At 46.5% G+C, this 20,992-nt stretch overlaps 1 long non-coding RNA gene across 1 annotated transcript in view; it reads left to right on the forward strand.

The window, feature by feature from the left end:
- Positions 1-13,714: 13,714 nt before the first annotated feature.
- The window catches only part of LOC105866452 (uncharacterized), a 39,936-nt gene continuing 32,658 nt past the window's right edge, over positions 13,715-20,992 (forward strand). Inside the window, exon 1 of the long non-coding RNA XR_012918551.1 lies at positions 13,715-15,073. This is a non-coding gene — a long non-coding RNA (uncharacterized LOC105866452). The remainder of the gene's footprint in view (positions 15,074-20,992) is intronic.

Below are 20,992 nucleotides of genomic sequence, written 5' to 3' on the forward strand. Positions count from 1 at the left end.
ATACCAACCTACCCTGCCCGAGGGGCCCCCCTCCTCTGCAAAACTAATTCTCACATTAGTCAACACCTCTGTCAGGACCATCCGAGAGGCCAACAATTCAGAATATCAACAGTGTTGGGTATGCTACTCCCCCCGGCCTCCCTCCTATGAGGGCATGGCTACATTTGGTAAACCATTATTTACTAAGGACACCAACAAACTCAGATGGGGCCTAGAGACCCATGATGGCCTGACACTCAGCCAAGTCACAGGCCTAGGCCTTTGCCTTCTTGGCCCAAAGATGCTTCCCACCGCACCCTTACAGAAAATATGCAATCAGTCAATTACTGTCAATTCCACCTTTCAGTATATTCAGGCATCTAACACCTCTTATTTTGCTTGTTCTTCCGGCCTTACCCCATATGTAGTCACTGCAACGTTTCTTGAGCATAGAGAATATTGTGTGTTAGTCATGCTCTTCCCCAGACTCACTATACGTCCCGCTGACGAATTGCTCCAATTTTGGGAGCGCGGCACCACAATGCTCCAAGAAAAGAGAGAGCCCATCATGGCCATAACACTCGCAGTTGTTCTAGGCCTTGGTGCCACAGGGGCTGGAACAGGCATAGCCTCTCTAGTCACCTCCAACCAGCAATACCTGCAGCTCTCTGCTGCCATCGATAAGGATCTCCGAGAGCTATAGCAGGGCCTAAAATATCTCAAAGAATCCCTCGCTTCGCTTTCTGAGGTAGTGTTGCAAAATAGAAGAGGCCTAGACTTAGTGTTCCTCTAAGAGGGAGGTTTGTGCGCAGCACTTAAAGAAGAATGTTGCTTCTATGCCGATAAAACAGGCCTGGTAAAAGATAGCATTGAAAGAGTTAGACAAAGCCTAGAAAATAGAAAAAAACAAAGAGAACAGAGTGAAGCTTGGTCTCAAAATTTGTGTTCTATATCCCCCTGGCTATCCACATTGCTTCCCAGTGTCTTAGGGCCGCTTGTAGGTTTTCTGTTGCTCCTCACCTTTGGGCCTTGGGCATTCAAAAAACTCACTGATTTTGTCAAGTCACAGTGGACGCAGCCACACAAAAATCAGTCTCCGTGTTTTACCAACGGCTAGAACAAAGAGGCTCCAGAGAAGACCTCCATGAAGAGTCTCCCAATACACCCACTGAAGGTCTAAATTTCTCAGACCTTGCCTCAGACATGGAACGCAGTTGGTTCCAAAAACTGTGGAGACGCCCATGACGGGATTATCGCGATGCCGTGTACCAGATGCACACCCCGCCGACAGTGAGGTGACTCCATGACGGGAATATTGTAGGTCCATGCCCAGGGGCACACTTCATAATCAGAAGTGCCGGAGCTGGATGCCACCTACATAGCCTAAGACAGAGGCCTCACCTTCACATTAATCACCCAATCTTATATTTGGGGTGCTGGTCGCGGAAGCCCATCGGTAGCCTAAGACAGGCTCTCCACCAACCTATATAAATCTCCCTCATATTAATAAAGAGAGGGGGAGATGTTAGAAGCTAAGACCCTCAACACCCCTATGACTTGTCCTACACATGGGCCTCGCCCTGGAAAATTCCTAGGACAAAAACAGCACCCCACCCTCCAGCTATAGCTCCAAAAAGAATGCGTTCCATGACGTGCTGACCGCGAAATGCTCCAGGGTGTGCTAACTGCAATTGTTCCCGACCACCTGCCAGGTTGGGGTTGAGTAATCAGTCACAAACAGCCTCAATACTGATAAGACGCTGGTTGGGTCTGATTAGCTCAAACCCAAGCCTCATCGTCACCCCACTCTATTTTTCTGTTTCTACTTCCTTGTTTCTGTATGCTTATAAAACCTACAAAGAATCCAAGTAAAGTAGACCTTGACAAACATTTGCTTGGTCTCGTTCCTTTCTCTCGCCCATCTCTTTCAGGCACGGTCCCCCTTGACCCCACGAGTAACAGAAGGTCCCGCGGGCCGGGACACAAAATTTCAACGCAGTTGTGTCAGGATTAAACTGTGAGATTTGAAAAAGTTACTCAACACCTTGACTATTTCAGCACATGTGTTTGTTGCCAAGCATTCATATAATGAAATGCCTTCAATGATTGATTGGGGTGATATGAGCAAATATAAGCAAAACAGCAAATCCAGCAACATCTGCCCATTTTTAAGGCACAAGAACAATTCTGTAAACGATACATTAACTCGGTCTTCATATTTACAGTGAAATCTGAAATTTGACAAGTGATGATGTTTTGGAGAAGCGGCACTGGTTTCTTTTACTAACTTCTCATCCAGCAAGCGTTCAGCAGTATCGATTACACAAGGCGTTGTCATGCTCTTAGCGAGTATGTGCACTTCTCCAGCCATATGATTGATCACTCACCCTGTGGGATACTTGGGTATCCTTTTCATTTCTAGTTTCAAAACCTAGAGCAATATTTAGCTTTTATTTAGCTCACCATGCTACATTTAAAATATTCCTTTTTCTTTGAGCTCTGATCGGTCTCAAAAGGATACTTTGAGATTGTTTTGTTGCGTAAGACACAATAAGGAGACTTACTAGCATCCACGAAGGTGAGAGCAAGAGAGCCGTCATTGTATTTTTATTTCTTCATCCAGTTTCTTTGAAGTTGATCCTCCCTTCCATGAGTCAGGGAACTCATACTTCAGGTTCATCTTCTTCAGCATTTTAGACAGAGACGCTGCCTGTGGGGTGTGGGAAAGGGAGTCTTCTTATCTTTTGTTTTTAAGCCAATGATCTATCCTTGCAGAAAAGAAAAACATCCTGTAATTTTTCTTTTCCTTTTAGAATACTGAACTCTAAAGTAATTGTTTTAGGTGATTTTTTTTTAATTTAAAATGTTTTTGAAAAAAATTTGCAAAAAAAAAAAAAAAAAAAAAGCAAAAACCCAAACCACAACAAGGTATACTTATTTGTTGTTGAGTTTCCAAATAGATGCAAGGGAAACTTTGGGATTTCAAAACAACAATACACTGGACAATAATGAGGTTACAGAAATTACAGCAGGTATCATGAAAGATAGTAATACTGTAGTCCAAGTATTAAGAACAAACTGAGTTAATCTCTGAAAATACACATATTGATATCCTAAAAAAAAGCACAAGAGTACGAAAAGCACACATTCCATTAGCTGTCAGAACAGTGATGCCATCCTATGTCATGTGGCCTCTGGAAAACGCAACTGTATTCTTGTGGAAGAATGAAAGTGAAGAAAGCAAATGATGCCTTAGTATTATTATAAAATAGTTTTGACCTCACAGACCTTCTGAAAAGATCTCAGCCCCTTGAGTCCCCAGGCTACACTTGATGAACCACTGGTCCAGGGAACCATCAGTTTTAAATGGGTTTAAATTATCTTAAATATGCCAAAGAGGAAAAAAAATGTCAAAGAGGAGTATATTACATTTTCTTTGTTTGATGCACCTTGTAGAACCTAAAGTTAGATTTCAGGAGTTGCTGATGCTTTGAATGAAGTAAGAGACTTAGTGACTCCAGAGGCTGGAGCTCAAGAGCCATAGATTCTAACTTGGGTCACTTACACCCTCCATCTTTGCAGGCCGACTGCACGCCCTGATCCAGTCCTTGTTAAAAACCTAATTAGCTATTTAGCTGTTTGATAAATGAATGAATTTAAATCCCCACATGTTGTTCCTCCAGATCACTACATGACCACTTACTTTCCTTCAAACAGGAAACTTCAGCAGCTAGAAGTGTTTGTATATGGTTGGAATTTAATCACTTTGCATTTTAAACATTTCTTCTAAAAGAAATTTCTTTTGATTCAATACAGAGATACACAACTATGTATCATGTGCCCAATACTACTTTGTACTTCATGGAATACAAAAGGTGCACATCCCTGCTCCTCAGTTATTAATTTTGCAGAGACTTATTGCATGAAACTAAAGGATTTAAGAAAATATATAGTTAACTATTTCCTCAAATGTAATCAAATGCTCAAATGTAGGTTATGAGCAATGAGAATAAGGTACAGGAAGGGATTTCCGATTTTTACAGAAAAGGTGAGATTTAAGAAGGCCTTGAAGGATAAGTAGGAATATATAGAGGCAGAATGGAAGGGCTGCTCCAGGAGCACAATGGTTGGGACTCAGGCTCTGAAGCTGGAAGCTGGAGCTAAGCTCGAGGGGGTGGAGGTCGTGACATTTGCAGACAGCCATACCCAGAGCTGGAGAGATGAAGAAAAGGATGGAAGTAGTTCTTTTCTTCTTCATTCTCCTCCCCTCAAATTGCCTTTAGTTTAGCAAGGAGGAGCAAAAGTGAACCAAGAGAAATGGGGGAGGCAGCAGAGGTGGGAGGGAAACTCCAGGGTGAGTTACCATCTGCCTAAACAGGTTATGGGGGTGAAATGAGCAAGAGTATTAGGGCACTCGTGTCTGCGGCGGACGTGGAGATGCACAGCGTAGATCTTCTTCCCAAAAAGGACTTGCCACCCATCTGCAGGAAGCGTGGGCAGCAGCCAGCCTGCCTGCCAAGGGCTGTCTTGCTCAAAGCCACACCCTTCCCTGGACAGCTTGCGTCCTGTCACAGAGAGGCAGGCATATGAAGCCACAGCCATTGCACACAGCTCTGCAGGACGACATTCACGACAGAGCTCCCTGCTGGACTGGCCAGGGCCTCGCTGCCATTCAGTTTCTTCCCCGTTCTACTTTCTTCCTCTTCTCCTCATAGGTGTTGAGCCCTGATTATATCTAACACCCCAAATTCTGCCTCAGTGTCTGTCTGCTTCTGGAGACTCCAACCTGTGACATTCTCTCATCCAGGGCCGGAAAAAATATATATGATTATATATATATATATATTTATATTTGTGTGTATGTTTATCTCTGTGTATATGTGTATATATGTCTTAATTACTTACCTATATCAATGGTACACTGTCCATCAATTATTAGCAACTCGTGTTTTCAACCTGTTGGCTTATTCTAAATATAGCTATTTTCCTCTAATGAAAATCTTTGTTGCCAACAAATTTTATAACGGCAAAATTATTTGTTTTTTCCACTAATCCCAATGTAATTTTTGCCCATTTTGAGATACATATTATATGCTCAGAATAGTAGGGTGACCCATAAGCAGATGGAATTAACTAATTTGCTGATGACCGTGGGCACTGGCTGCAACTTACATATCACACAGCTGTCAACTTTAGTGCCCGGCTCCCCAAAGCTGATTGTGGTTGGGATAGAGCTGATTTCAAACATGACCTCCAGGACTGATCTTCAGCTTCCCACCCCTGCTCCCAGCATTATTGTTTTGGCCTTAATAATATTAATCAGAAATATGAATAATTCTTGGTAAGAGTAGAAAACATTCCATTTGTAACTTTAAAAATATGCTATCTGAAAGGTTGGTAGCCACTGTCTTGGTAGTACCTGGTGTCTTAGCTTTGATCCCATCTATTCGGCTCAAGCCTTTCGCCCTCCAGCCAGTGCCCTGAGGAGGGCTGAGGTCTGATTGCGCGGGATCTGTTTGTAGGGAACCGGAGCAGGGTCACACCTTTCCTGAAAGACCTCCCATGAGATAAGGAGTCCCTATAGGATCCCTAAGGTCACTTTCTCTTCTTACATCCCAGATCCCAGGTTCTGTGCAGTGTCTAGCACACTGGATATTTTGGGTCCTGAGAAGTAGATTAAATGGTGATTTAAAAACTCTATTTTAGGCAAAGCTTTTTATATGAAACAATAACAAGCAAATATAGCACCCTAAAATTCTTCAGGAGAAACAAGACTTCCTTTCGGGCACCCAGGTGGAGGGCCAGCCCCGGGCTTGGCTGGAAGGCGAGCAGAGGCCACCTTCAGTTTTCTTCCCTTCTCTCCTCTCTTTGCCCTGCCCTGGTTACACGGGCTGCCTTTCGCTCAGCCTGCCCCTCTCACCACATCTCCCAAATGTCACTTCCACAGGTCACTGCTACACTGACTCCCAGTGTCTCAAAATGCAGTCCGAGTCCTCAGTCAGACGCACGAGGCCTGGCCACCCTCCCAGCCATGCTCTCTGCTCTAGCCGCTCCGGAATTCGCACAGGCTCCGAACGCACCACTCCCCTTCTCAACCCCGTGTCTTTGTGCTTCTGTTCCTCTTTCTCCACAGACTGTCCAACCCCCCCATCTGCCTCAGCCCTCCAGGCCCTGTTACTTCTTTCCTGTTGTTTCCTCCGATACCCCAGTCCCTCAGTATTCTTTACATACCTCCACTGTAACTTTTCCTTTTATTTTTTGTTTGCATTCTAACCCATTTATTTTTCACGTCATACCCTTCACTTGACTGTGACTTACTGAAGAGCAAGGACATCTTACTCATCTTTGTATCACCAGCACCTGCCACAGTGCCTGAGACACAGTGGGCACCGGTAAGTGCTGGAGTTGAACGAATGGCTCCCCTGTCCCCTCCTCCCCCAGCCCTTCTGGAAGGACCCTTTTTGTCTTGTTTTATTTTCTTATTTTAACATCTTTCCTTCTGGCCAAAACATCTCCAACAAATGGGAAAGGTCTAAAGAGTGACTTTTCAGGCAAATTATATGCCAACCACAATGCCTAGCGCCTAAAACGCAAGTACTAAAACGCTGTTGAATTAATGAATAGAGCCGCTATGGCAATGCTACGCCTTTGTGTTCTAACCCATTAGTAACTCGACTTTAGGCCAGTGGAAAGATATGTAGGGGAGGAAGAAGTAGCCCTCCTGATGCTCTCAAATCATGGAAATGAGGGCCACCTGCTGAGAGCCCACCCTGGCTAAGTACGACTCCCAGGAGATAAAATAGGGAATAACTTTGGCTCTTTCCAAGTATGTTCTGGGCTCTGAGGGTAAGAAGGGTATTCGTAAACCCTGGAGACTGGCAGTAAGTGCTGGTGTGAAGCTGAATATGTTGGAGTTTCCCGTTTCTGTAGGTTTCTCAGGTGTCCCTGATGTTCGACGCTGCCCAGTGGGGCTATAGGCGGGTCCCAGCAGAGGCCTGTCACTAGGACTAGGAAACAGAAGAGGTGCGGGAAAGTGTGTCTGAGAAGTCCGTCCAGCACACGCTATTTGCTGCCAGACTATAAAACTGACGAGTTCATACTACATGAGCCTGTTCTTGAAATCATTGTGGTAAAGTTGCCTGCTGAAGCACAAAAAGGAGGTTTGTGAAGTTCTTGAGGAAAAGTATGTACTTGTTTGTGAGTTTCCTGCCTCTTCTCTGGACTCATCTGTGTTTCCCAAAGCCCTGTGCTGCTCTCACGTGAGTTTCAGGATGTGAGCTCCCTGAGAACAAGGTCTTTCCTATCATCTTCATCGCTCATGCTGGGCACAGAGGAGCTGCTCGATAGATGAGCATCTAATTAGCCTGAAGATGGTAACTAAGCTGCACTGAATTGCCATCGTGTGGCAGCATAGAGAGTGCAAGAATAGCTGCCCTTTATTGCTCTGCACCAGATACGTACGTTACCTATTTTCATCCTCATAACAACCCTACCTGGTAGAGCTCTGATGCTAGTTTACAGATGTATAAACTGAAGCTTGAAGAAGTGAACCAGCTTATCCGACATCACAAAACTAGAAGTTGGTGAGGCTAAAATTTAAACTCAAGAACTTCCACTTCTGGTATTGCCTAAGAAAGACTCTCCCAGACCAACCCTCCTGCAGCTAAAAACTATAAACTCAGAACAGAATAAACTAAATGAAACAAAACCACCACTTTCTGAAGGCACTGGAGAGCGAGGAGGAGCAGGCAGCCCTGGTGGGGAGTCTGTGCTTGGAGGAGTGGAGTTGTGTGAAACGAGCCTCGTTTCCACCGCGTTTGGACTGGGCCCAGGCAGTCAGGCCAGTGCAGGGACCGTGGCAGGGCTGGGGAACAGCTTCCGTCCTTCTGGGGAGCCAGGATACTGAACACGGGAACACAGGCGCTGCAGGGGGAATCCCAGAAGAAAAGGGGACTTGAGAGGGGATCCCTAAATCCTGCCTTTCCATGTCTTTATTGACCCCTAAGTCACACATGTGTGAAGCAGACTCAAAGCAGCTCAGCCAAGGACAAAATGTCTGAATTGAGATGGGAGATGCTAGCCAAAAATTTGCGGTTTGAGTCCAACAAAGATATTTACCTGCTTAAAAAAAAAAAGGAGTTAAAAAAGAAAGAGAAAAACAATACTCTTCAGGGAAAAATAGCATAACTGATAATCCAGTGTTTTCATGACTTAACATTCATAATGTCCAGAATATAATCCAGAAGTTCTTCACATACATAAAACCAAGAAAAAGAAGCACATTCTTGAGAGAAAAGAATATCGACTGAGAACAAACTTGAGATAAACTGGATGTGCAATCAACAGACAGGAATTTTAAAGCAGCTATTATCATAACTATCCTCAGTGAAATAAAATAAAATACCCTCACAATGAATCAAAATAGGAAATTTCAGCAGGTGAATAGAAACAAAAAAAACTAAAACCAAAAAATGTCATATTTGAAATTTTAAAAAAAACCACCAAGTAAATTTAACAACACAATGGAGATGACAGAGGAAAAAAATAAGTGAACTTGAAGACAGAGTCATAGAAATTAATATGAAGAACAGGGATTTTTAAAAATTAAAAAAAAATACACAGTGCCTCAGAGATCTGTTAAATAATATCAAACATTCTAAATCTATAATTCAAAATTTTCCAAAAATACTAGGCAGGATGTGCTGAAGCACATTATAGTCAAACTACTGAAAGGCAAATATAAAGAGACAAACCTTGCAGAATAGCAAGAAAAAGCAAATAACATATTACCTACAAGGGAACAACAATGGCTATCTTCTCATCAGAAACCATGAGGGCCAGGAGGGAGTAGAACAATATTTTTAAAGTACTAAAAGGAAATACGTTAACCCAGAATTCCATATCTGGCAAAAATATTTAGGAATGAAGGTAAAATAAAGACATCTTCAGTTAAAAAAAAAAAAAAAAAAAAACCTAAGAATTTGTCTCCAGCAGACCTTCACAAGGATGTGCTACAGATAGTTTTTTCAGATGGAAGGAAAATGATATCAGAATAAAATTCAAATCATCGGGAAGGAATGAAGAGCACTGAGAATGGTAAATATCTGAATAAATATTAAAAACATTATTTTCTTTTTTCTCTTAATTTCTTTATAACTTACTTGATTGTTTAAAGTAAAAATATTAACATTGTCCTATAAGGTTTATCATGTATATAGATATAAAACATATAGCAATTATAACATAAGAGTAGGGAATCCGGACCTACACCTCAGTTGCAAGGTCTTTACATGTTGTGAGGGTGAATTTCATCCGTCAGCTCGACTAGACCAAGGGATGACCAGATAGCTGGTAGAACATTCTTTCTGGGTGTGTCTGTGAGGGTGTTTCTGGAAGAGATTAGCATTTGAAATCAGTAGACTGAGTAAAGAAGATCTCTCACCGGTGTGAACTATCATCCAGTCTGTTGGGGGCCTGACTAGAACAAAAGCGCAGGGAAAATGCGAATTTGTTGTCCATGTGAGCTGGGACGCCCATCTTCTCCTGACCTCAGACATCAGAGCTCCCAATTCTCAGGCCTTCCAACTTGGATGGGGACTTACATTAATACCATCCCCAGTTCTCCGGCCGTAGGACTCATGCTAGGACTTCTACCATTGGCTCTGCTGCTTCTCGGACCACTAGGTTCAGACTGGAAATATACCCCCCGGCTTTCAGACGGCAGATTGTGGGACTTCATGGCCTATAATCACGTGAGCCAGTCCTTCAAAGGAAATCTCTTTCTCTCTGTATATATCTAATCGGTTTTGTTTCTCTGGAGAACCCTGAAAAATACACCTTATATTCGGTAATAGTATTGACTGAATTTAGACTGTGACAAGTTAAAGATGTATATTATGATTCCCAGAGCACCCATTAAAAATAAAATAATAATACAAAGAAGTTTAGCTAAAAGGCTAATAGGAAATGTAGAAAAAAGAGACTATGGAAGAAAAACCCAAAGAAACAAGTAGGAAATAATAAAACATAAACCTTTCACTAATATAAATGGAGTAAACACTGCAATTAAAGGCAGGAATTGTCAGAATGGATTTTTTTAAAAAGCAAGAGCCAACTATAAACTGTATTCAAGAGATACACTTTAAATATAAAGGCAACTACCGGTTGAAAGTAAATGAATGAAAAAAACATAGGTGTCACTTAACAATGGAGACACGTTCTGAGAAATGCATCATTAGGCTATTTCATTGTTGTGCAAACATCACGGATTGAACTTACACAAACCTCCATGGTAAAGGCTACCGCACGCCTAGGCTATCCAGTATAGACTCCTGCTCCTAGTCTACAAACCTCTACAGCATGTACTATATCAAAAACTGTAGGCATTTGCAGCACAATTTTAAGTATTTGTGTACCTAAACAGATCTACATATAGAAAAGATACAGCAAAAATATGGTACTATAACTTTATGGGCCCACCGTCCTGTATGTGTTCCACCATTGAACGACATGTCCTATCTGGAGCATGACTATATATCATGCATTTATTTAAGTCTTCTCTTTTCTCCTCCCAACGATGTTTTGTAGTTTCCTGTTTTTCTTGTGGTTTTTATGTTATTGTAAATGGTGTTATGTTTTAGCAGATAGACATCGATTGTGCAAAAACCCAGCAGATAGTTTTGTCCCTGACTACCCAGGGGAGGGGTTTGGGTCAGTAGGAGGAAGCTGGTTCTAAGGTTCCTTAGTCATTTATTTTGCTCTGTTTATATTGGTGGAGCAAGTTTGGTCCCACTACTCTGCAAGTCCTGCATTGGGGGGGGGGGGGGGTGGCGCTAGTGTCCCAGTGTGGAATGGGAAGCAGGGTAGAAATGTTTACTCTCCGCTGCTTTCCAGCTCTTGAGTATGTTACACATCCAGCCACCTAGACACGCCTACCTTCTCTCTTGCTCAGTCCATATTCTAAATGTCTGCCTATTGGCCCACCCCTGAAACAGTTAACCATAACTGTAACAATGCACTGTAACTTAGAATAGTCACCACAACCAATTGCTTTTACCAAACGAGTTGGGAGAAGGCAGTTTCCACAAAATCTGCCTGGGAAGGCAACTCAATAGGTATCTAACACAATAAGAAAAGAAAGAAAACTCCCTTGCGTTTCAGCAAGGAAATGACATGGTGAAATCACATCTTATCGAAGTCTCCCTGTTGGGAGTGCACAGGATGTGCAGGCAGGAATCGGGGAGAGATTGAAGACACAGAAGGAGCTGAAGGCGGGCATGTGAGATGCCAGCGAGGTGGGCAATCCACGGGGTGCGCCGTGGAGCCACACCAGCTCTTACTAATGCTGAATTTTCCATAATGGTTGGTCAAGAGCACGAGTAGCTGGTGCGTGGTAAATGCACTGAATAACACACATCTTGGCCCGCGTCATTTATCTCAGAACGCACGCAGCAGTGCGGTTTCAGAATGCCTGTCCGGTGTGGGAGTGGAGTCCAGGGCTGGGGCGAGTGTGGCGTGGGGGGGGAGCAGGCATCCTGCTGCCTGTTTCAGGTGTTGGGGATGTGCTTATTCTCAAGGGTCACTTGTGTTTGTTTCTAGCATCCTCTCCTGCATTTCCCCCATTTCCTCCTTCAGGGCTCACAGCAATCCTGTGGGAGAGGCGTGAGTCCCCCATCTGAGCCAGAGAGGAAGGCTTTGCTCAGGGGGCAGAGCCGGATTCCCATTCGGGTCTCTTGACTCCGCACCACCCTGCAGCTTCCACCTGTGTCACCATTGATGACTTTGGGGCCTGCAGGGAGAGCCACCCTGCTGCTTTCTGACACTCCTCTGGGAGCCTTGATCCATGTGGCATTGTCTGTGTCCCCTGCACATTCCTTTGGCCAGCGGAGCTCACCTGCAGGCTCGAGGACAGTTCCTGTATATGCAGGTGGCTTCCCACCCCAGCACCTGTGACTCTGCCTGGAGGCTTTCTCTAGCCCTGTCTGTCCACAGCAATTTAGACTGAGAGTCTGAGGGAGTCTGTGCCTTCCAGGGGCCCCCTCTAACAATGAGGGACCACAGTGGGTGGAAATACCCCGGCTTCCTGGCTGCTTCAGCCTCCTTGCCCTAGGTGGGGTGATTCCGAGGTGGCCCCTGACAGGATGGTCTCTCAGCCGCCCCGCCCATTGCCCAGAGCCAGAACACAGCCCTTTGCAGCTGTCCTCCCCTCCCCGCTCTCTGCTCTCTTTCTCGCTCCCTCTCCCTGCTGCCAGGAAGCAGCTCCCAAATAAGTGACTTGCGCCCGAGTCCTTGTCTCAGGGATTGCTTTGGGGGGCACACTGAGACAAAAGGCAATCTATCCTAAGGTTCCAGGCATTCAAGCCAGGGGAGCTCTCTATGGGAGCCCCAGGCTCAGGGGTCTGTGTGGGAGGAGCAGGGAGACACTTGGGTGTGGCTGGCAGGTGGAGTTTCAGGCGAGGGGCAGCGGCAGGAGCCCAGCACAGAAGGTGAGAGGCAGGAGTTGGGTGGGGTGTGGGGGACAGTGGATGTCACGGTGGTGGGGAGGACCCAGGGCTGGGAACCCGCCTCTCTCAGCAAAGGGACCTGTGCCAATGGTCCACGTTCACCCCAGCAGCTCAGCCAAGGTTTTTAAGGAATGGAATTGGAAATGCCATTTACTGCCTTGCTGTTGGCCCAATATTTCTTGTTTCACATTTTGCCCTGGAATTTGCATTGTCCTTATTCCACAGAGGAAACTACATTTTTATGGGCCATAAAATATGTTCTGCAGGTTAGATGGCATTTCAACAAGTGCCATCATTACATTTTTCGGCACCCAGCCATTCACATAGCTCTTCCATTTTGTACTGATGGAACAGCCCTGTGCAGTAAGCAAGGCAGGGGTTAGGATTCCCACCTGAGAATCCTAACCTGGCTAAGGTGCCCGTGGCGACCAGCTGCAAATGGCATCACTCGATAAGCACATGGCGAGGGAGCGCATAGAGCCTGTGCAGCGTGGCTTCACTGCTGTGGCCACCGCAAATGGAATTCACAGACCCCAAGGGTGCCAGCCCTCTGCAGGCAGAGTCAGCGCTATTCCAAGAGGGTCTGGGCTGTCCCCCTGGGGGTAGAAGGCCCACGCTGAGATGCAAGGGTCTTTTCTGCCCGAACCTGTCCTCTGCGCCCCACTGCGGCTGGCCAGGCTTTCAGTCTTTCTCACGGACAGCTCTGTCTACCAAGGAGAGTTCCAAGTCCTAGTTCTTTCAAGTGGTTCTGGAGATGGCAGCGTTTGGATGGAACATTGGAACTTGGCTGCTGCCTGAGCAATCAGGACCACGGTGTCTGGACTTGAGTGAGGCTGGGTGACCTGGTGAGGTGGGGCTGAGCCCAGAAATCAAGTGAGACAGATCTGAAGTCCATCTGAACCTCTTAAAGCCTGGACAAGTGGCCAGCTCTTTGCAGGGTTTGCGTCTTTATAGCCTCCTGCAGCTCCCAGATGTGTGATTTAGGATGTTGAAAGCACTTGTTATTCCTTGTGTTAATACGATGAAAGCAACACTAATAAAGTGTGGTCTCTCTGCGGCTGTGTGAACAGGGCTGGGCTTCCTGCTTCCCCGACCTTGGGTGAGGTGGCTGCTCTGTGGCTGTCAGGCTGGGCTCTGGCAGGGTTCTGTGGCCCTTCCAGCCGTGCCGATGCTGTGGCTCTGAGCCCTTAGCTTGTTGTTTCCCAGGGTGGTCACAGGCCAGGGAGCAGCTCCAAGCCTTCCTGGCACTGCAGGCCATGGAGGCAGAAGCAGGGCCCTGCCCCAGCCATGGCGGAATCCAAATCCTTCCAGTCCTGGCCCCAGTGCTCAGTCCCCATGTGGAGGGAAACTCAGAATCCCAGAGGTGGCCTGAGGTCTCCCAGTTGGAGGCAAAGAGGAAACTGTCCTCTCAGTTTCTACTGGGGGGACAGCTTCCTCTTTGTCATGTTCAACACCTCTGGGAAGTTACGGCCTTTCTTCACCAGCATTTCATCTGACCTTCCCATCTTCCTCCCAGGAAAGTGAGGGCTCAAAAATATAAATATGAAGCTCTTCTGCTGGAATCAGACAGAAATGAAGACCTTTAACAAGAGCCCATTATGAATGCTATGCTGTTGTGCCCAGGTCCCCAAGAGGATAACGGTGTCATGGGAATTAATGTCTCTGAGCTCCTTTTCAAACCCTCGAGTCTGAGTCTAGCTGTTGCCGCAGGGAACCTGTTTCTCTGTGGATTCCCTAACATTCCAGTTGCCGCTGAACTAACCCAGCCTTTAGAGGAAACACTTCTCTTCCCTTTGGACAGAGTATTGTGGGAGGGCTGTCTCTGAACCCTCAAGAGTGGCTTTTGCCTCCCCTGTTCCCGTTCCTGCATGTCAGATGTGGGGCCAATCTTATTTCACCCTCCTGCCCCCGTGGAATCTGCCCCTCCTCCCATGTCGGCTAAATCAGGGTGGGCTGCGACTTAAGTAGGGCCTCTCCCAAGGCCCCTGAGCTGTGGCCTGGTGAGAAAGATGCTCTGGGCATCCAAGATTCCTCCTTCAGGCCGTAAGTTTGGGAAACTGAGAGGCTGTGCTATTTGAAGGATTGTGGTGCAGGAAGGGGAGGGGCGAAGCAAAGCAGGCGATCCCGTGATGTTTGGGTGCAGGCTGAGGGCGTGGAGGAGCCAGGGGCAGAGACTGGAGGATAGAGCAGACACTCAGAGGGCAGCGACATGGGCTGCAGGTTCCTGGAAAGATGGGAGTGTGGCCCTGGCTTGGGAGGGCTTTCCCCTGGCAGCCCCAGCTCCCACGAGGGCCAGCTGGGCCAGGGCTCCTGTTCTGAGTCACCATCCCTTCCACGTAGATCCTTGCACGGAACCCCCTTTCCTGAGCCAGCTCAAGGGAGAATCTCTGTTTCTGAGCCTCATCTGCTCATCAAGGGCAGGTCTATTGGCTGCTAGTCGAGGACAGTTCCAGAAACCTGCGTCATCCAACATGGCAGCCACTAGCCACATGTGGCTCTCAAGTCCTTGTAGTGTGGCCAGTCCAGATTGAGATGTGCTGTGAGTGCAAAATACACGCTGCATCCTGAAGACTGATGGCAAAAATAAGAAGGTAAAATACCTCATTAATTATTTTTGTATATTGATTATATGTTAAAATTAGAATATTTTTTATCTATCAGGTTAAATACACTATATTAATGAAATTAATTTCACTTGTTTCTTTTTAAATTGTTAATGTGACTATAAGAAAATTTATGATTATTATACATATGTGGCTTATACCATATTTCTGTTGGACAGCCCTGCTTTATACTTCTTTATACCCTGGCGAAGAATAACCATAGTTTATCAATCACATTAATTAATTCCAAAACTAAAACTGAAGCTCAGGGAATCAACACACCTAATCTCCTGCCTTCAGGCTTGCTGAGCCTAAACCAGCCCGGCTACAATAGTCCTTCTTCCAAAGCCCCCGCCCCAGCCCAGGGAAACCGCCAGCATGTCAGTGATGCTCTTAACTGAAACATATTGGAAACACATGAAAATGAAAATACAACATGATAAAGCGTGTGAGATGCAGCTAAGCAGTGTTTGAGGGAAGAACCACTGATACATGTGACAACGTTTCAGAAACATGCTGAGCCAAAGTTGCCAAATATAAAAGGCCACTTACTGTATGATTTTATTTATGTGAAGTCTAGAAAAGACAAACCTAATCTATAGCGATAAAAAGTAGATCGATGCTTGGTTGGGTGGAGTGAGGGAGTGGGTGACCACAAAAGAACATGAGAATGATAATGATGGAATTTGAGGATGATGGAAATGTATACAGTTGTCCCTCGGTATCTGAGTGGGGACTGGTTCCAGGACCCCAGCATATACCAAAATCCAGTGATGCTCAAGTTCCTTGTATAAGATGGCATAGTATTTTCATAGAACCTACACACAACCTCCAGTATACTTTAAATCATCTCTAGATTACTTACAATACCTAATACAGTATAAATGCTATGTAAGTAGTTGTTAGGCATGTCGTTCTTTTTTTTTTTTTTCTTTTTCTTTTTTAAGAAACTCCTGGAATTGATATACATGTCGTTCTTAAAATTTGTATTTTTTAGTGTATTGTATTATTATTTTCTATTGTGGTTTTTTCCCCACACTTTTTAGAGTCTAAGGTTGGTTGAATTCACACACGCAAAACTGCATATACAGTGGGCCGACTATATTTTGATTGTAGTGAGGATTACACAGGTATATATATCTATCAAAACTCATTGAACTATACACTTAAAATGTACATTTAAAACTAAATATACCTGATTTAAATAAATGAGATAATCAGGAGCCCCCGGCACCATGCACACATTAGGTGCTGAGCAAATGTTATTTCTCATCTCTCCAACCCCACCTCTTGAATTTCTCTCTGTGCTCCTGCTCTTTTTACATACCGTTAGCTTCATGTGCTTCTCATACCCCTCTGCTTCTCCAAATCCCTCCCATCCTTCCAGGTACAGCTTAAATCCCTCTATCCTGAATGCTTTCCCAGTTACTCCAGGTCAAGTCCAGAACTCTTAAAGCATCCACCACTTGTTTTGTTTCTCCAGGATTGTGTGTGTATATATATATATATATATTTTTTTTTTTTTTTTTGAGACAGAGTATCACTCTCTTGCCTGGGCTAGAGTGCCCTGGCATCAGCCTAGCTCACAGCAACCTCAAACTCCTGGGCTCAAGCTATCCTCCTGCCTCAGCCTCCCAAGTAGCTGGGACTACAGGCATGCGCCACCATGCCCGGCTACTTTTTTCTATATATTTTTAGTTGGTCAATTAATTTCTTTCTATTTTTTTTTCTTTTCTTTTTTATTTATTTTTTTTTTTTACCTCCAAGGTTCTGCTTGAGTTTCTTTCTATTTTTAATAGAGACAGTGTCTCATTCTTCTTCAGGCTGGTTTTGAACTCCTGACCTTGAGTGATCCACCCGCCTCGGCCTCCCAGAGTGCTAGGATTACAGGCGTGAGCAACCGCGCCCGGCCCCAGGATTGTATATTGACACGTGTCATTCACAACTTGTCTGATGCATTTTGAATTCCTCAAGGACCAGTACTACTTTTTCTCCTCTGAAACCTCACCGCTGGCCATGACCATACTGCTAGGAGGTCTTTTTCGTTGCCTGTGGCATAGGACAGAGCCTTCCTTCTTTGCTGGAGCCCTGCAGACCTCCTGCCCCTGGCCAGCAAGCTCTGAGGGAAGGAGGCTAGAGACACAATGTGGTGGCCTGAAGGAAAATGGGCTTTGCAGTCCTACTGTCCTGGTTTGCATCTCAACCCGCCTGCTGCTTACTGTGTGGCCCCGGCCAGGTTACTTAACCAAACTGAGCCCCAGCCCCCTCGTCAGTATCACGGGCACGACTGTTGGAGCGAGATGAGAGAGAAGAGTGTCGGCGCCTGGCTACCATCTGCTGGCACTGAGAGCTGGGTGGGAGGGTGCAGGACCAGGGCCCCATCTGGCAGGGGAAACATGGAACTGGTGTTCAGGGGACACCTTGGGCTGTGGTTTCTTGCCAGTCATAAACTCATTTCCCCAGAGAGCAGAGAAATAGCCTGAGTCTCCAGGCTGTGCAGCCCTCACAAAAGCTTGCTGTGTCTCCTCAGCTCCATCCACACATCTGGTTGTACTTACTGCGTTAGAAATGCTTGCCATATCCACATTTCACAACGTGGGGCAGCCCCTGGGGGAAAAGACCTCATAAATACCATGCGTTAAAAAAACCCAGGAATATCCGGCATTTACATACTTCCCGAAGGTGAAGGCCAGGACCAGAAGCATACCCCCTCTACAAGTGGCAGACACCCCTACAACTCTGAACGCCAGGGGCTCACCCACCGGGGTAGGCAAGGAAAACCCCTCCAGAGCAGTGAGGAGGACTTCCAGAAAATGAAGATTCTCTTAACTGCCTAAGAAAGGCTCACTTCCAAAGACGGGAGACATAGCACGCAGAGCCTTTCCATTTCCTGAGTGACCAAGAGCATGTCACTCGGCATCTCTGGGCCTCTCTTACTCATCTGTGCATGGTTGCCTCAGTCTCCACGGCAGCTGTGATTCTGTGAATAACTCTGGAATGAGTGAGGCAGAGGCATCTTTCCACGTGTTTATATCCTGCATGTTCTCAGTGTCTAGAACGGTGCCTGGCACATAGCAGATACTCTGCAATGTGGTTTGAAGAGATTACAATTATAAGGTTGAAATCATAAGCCTCTGTTTAGATGTGAGCTTTGCCCTTGACTACTATGACAGCAGGCAAGTAACCTCATCTGTGAATTCCAATGTCCTCGTTCGTAAAGATGGCAACACCTACACTGATGAGGTGAGATGTTTATAAAGCCCACAAAGGGTGTCCAGTACAGAGTGGGTGCCCACTCAGTGGTGGCTGTCATGGCTGTTCTCGCATCTGCCACACTTCTGCCTGTTGGTTTCACGGGGGCTGTAGGGATTTCCCCCTTCTGCTGTCTCTTCTTCCCCCCCCCCCGACCTGCTGACCCCCAATACGTGGGTGTATGGCCTGGCGCTCCTCGCTCAGTGGCCGGAGGATCAGACCACAGAGAACCGGCTTGTGTTGCGGTAGGAGGGTAGACCCAGGGCGGAGCTAAACAAGGGCTGGCAGCCTTTAAGCAGAGTCATGAAAAGAGGTGGGGACCCTTTCCCCAGAAACTCTGTTGGAATACAGTAAATGTTTTCATGGGTGTGGGCTAGCTTCTGTGTCGCCCCATGAGGAGGGACCTGGGACTCCGTAGGCCCGTGAACAGCCCAGGCCCTGCGGTGAGGCCAGCGGGCTGAGCCAGAAATGCTCGTGTGTGAGCTGCTCCCCACCAACCAGGTCTCAGAGGGGAAAGATCCGCTTAAACACAGGAGTGCTGCCTAAGGACAGGGCGAAAAGAAGCAGAGCGCTGCCTGGGTCCCCGAACCAGCCCTGTGCTACCAAAGAAAGACTCCGAAAGAAAGAATAGAAAGGAGTCCCCGCTACACCTGCTTCCCCGTGAGGCCTCCATGTGCTGAGTCCTTCAGAAACCTCCTTACAACCTTAGAAGTCCACCAGGGACAGGCTGGCGCCTCTGCTGGGAGTGGGAAAGGCAAAGCCTACCCTCTTAGAATCCCCTGGCGAGAGGCAGCCTTTCTGTGCAGAGATTAAGTTTGTTTTCCTCAAAACTGCTCCCAGCAACTGAGGAACAGAAATGCTGACTTGTGGGTGAGCCGTCCAGGAAGACTCCGGGCAGCACTCCCACAGGTGGCCCGCCAGGCTCCTCCCCCAGCCAGCAGGGGCTGCCTCGAGTCCTCTGCACCTGCCTGTCCAGCCTCCTCCCCACTCCTCTGCTCATCCTCTTCTGTGTGGGAGTGGCTGCCTGGGGCCCCCTCCAAGTCCTTTCTAGAATACCTTGCTCCACCCAGAGCTTCTGCACTTACCTAACCGTGCCTTGAATCGACACCCTTTCTCCATTTCCTGGGTTTCTCTGGGTCCTTTTCCCCCCAATAATTGTGAATGCTACAGAGCAGAGACTTACGATCTTTGGTGTTTCCTAGATGCTAGTTCAGTATACAGCAGGTGTGCAGCAATGCTTCTTGAATCTCTAACTGCAAGGCTGTGTTACCTCCTATATGAACATGCGCTTTTAAAAGCTTGCACAAAACAGGTGTGTTCTCAACTTAGACCTTAAGATTTATTCTGAGAAATTTGGTTTTTCTAACTCCAGGTGTGAGTGCTCTGAAGTTAACGGCAAGCACTGGACTAGGAGAAAGGACATTAGGACTGTGCCCCAGCCCCGCTGCCACCTGGTGTGTGTGATCTAGAGCAGGGGCCCCCAACCTATGGTGAGTTTTATAAAATTATTTCATTATATATTACGATGTAGTAATAACATTAGAAATAAAGTGCACGATAAATGTAATGCACTTGAATCATGCCCAAACCATCCCCTACCACCCCAGTCCATGGAAAAATTGTCTTCCATGAAAACAGTCCCTTGTGCCAAAAAGGTTGGGGACCGCTGATCTAGAGTAAGTCACATGGCCTTTGTCCACTTCCCTACACATGCAGCGGGTCATCACCTACCTTTTTTTTTTTTTTGCAAAGCAAGCATGAAATGAAGTTTACTGAGGAAGGGCAAGACAGGCTTACAGAGCAAGAGCAAGATACGTTTGGCACAGACAGTGAATGGGCCCCCGTAGTAAGAAAAGGGCCTCATCGCCTACTCATACAGAGTGTATGGTGTCCCATAAAATGGGACAAAGCTTCGAAAGAGCTTTGATAAATGCTGCAGAAATGAAGGGGATTATTATTCCAAGGGGCTCATGATGGTTCACTCAACAAGCCTTTATTGAGGACCTACTCTGCATTGGCTCCTGGGACTGCAAACATAAAGCGATTCAGCCCTTGCCCTCGGAAGGCCAGGGAGAGAGACTTAACTAGCTAAGGATGTGCCTTCTAGGGAAATGCCCGGAACAGAAGAGAAGGAGAAAGGTAAGCATGGGGGTGGGGTGCACAGGAAGGAGTGGCATTTGAAGAGATCTTGTAGAAGTCACCAGATGTCACTAGGAGAGAGGGGGATTGGCAGTAGCGCATTACTGACAGCAGACTGCAGGCTAAAGGTGTGGTCAGGGCAGTGAGTGGTGCCCTGTGGTGACAGCAGAAACCATAGGGTGATGAGGCTGCATCCAGGTGACCAGAGACCCAAGAGATGGCAGTGATGGCAGCAGGGCCAGTGAACCCTGCGACTGGAGTGAGGCCGGGTGGGAGCGTGTGTGGGTTGGGGGAGGTTTTGGCATCTCGGGACTCTGGCCAGGTGCAGGCCCTCCAGGAAGCTGTGCTGGCCATGGGCAGAAGCACAGGGCCTGGTCCTTCCCACTGAGGAGCTGCAAAGGCAGGGAAGGCCGGGGACCCCAGGGCTTGTGGGTAGAGGGTGAGAAAGAAGCCCAGGGCCAGATTCTTCTGCTTCCCAGGTTTGCAAAGCTCTGCTCTGCCCGCTGACTGCACATG

Source organism: Microcebus murinus, chromosome 3 (genome assembly GCF_040939455.1).
Source record: "Microcebus murinus isolate Inina chromosome 3, M.murinus_Inina_mat1.0, whole genome shotgun sequence".
NCBI lineage: Eukaryota > Metazoa > Chordata > Mammalia > Primates > Cheirogaleidae > Microcebus > Microcebus murinus.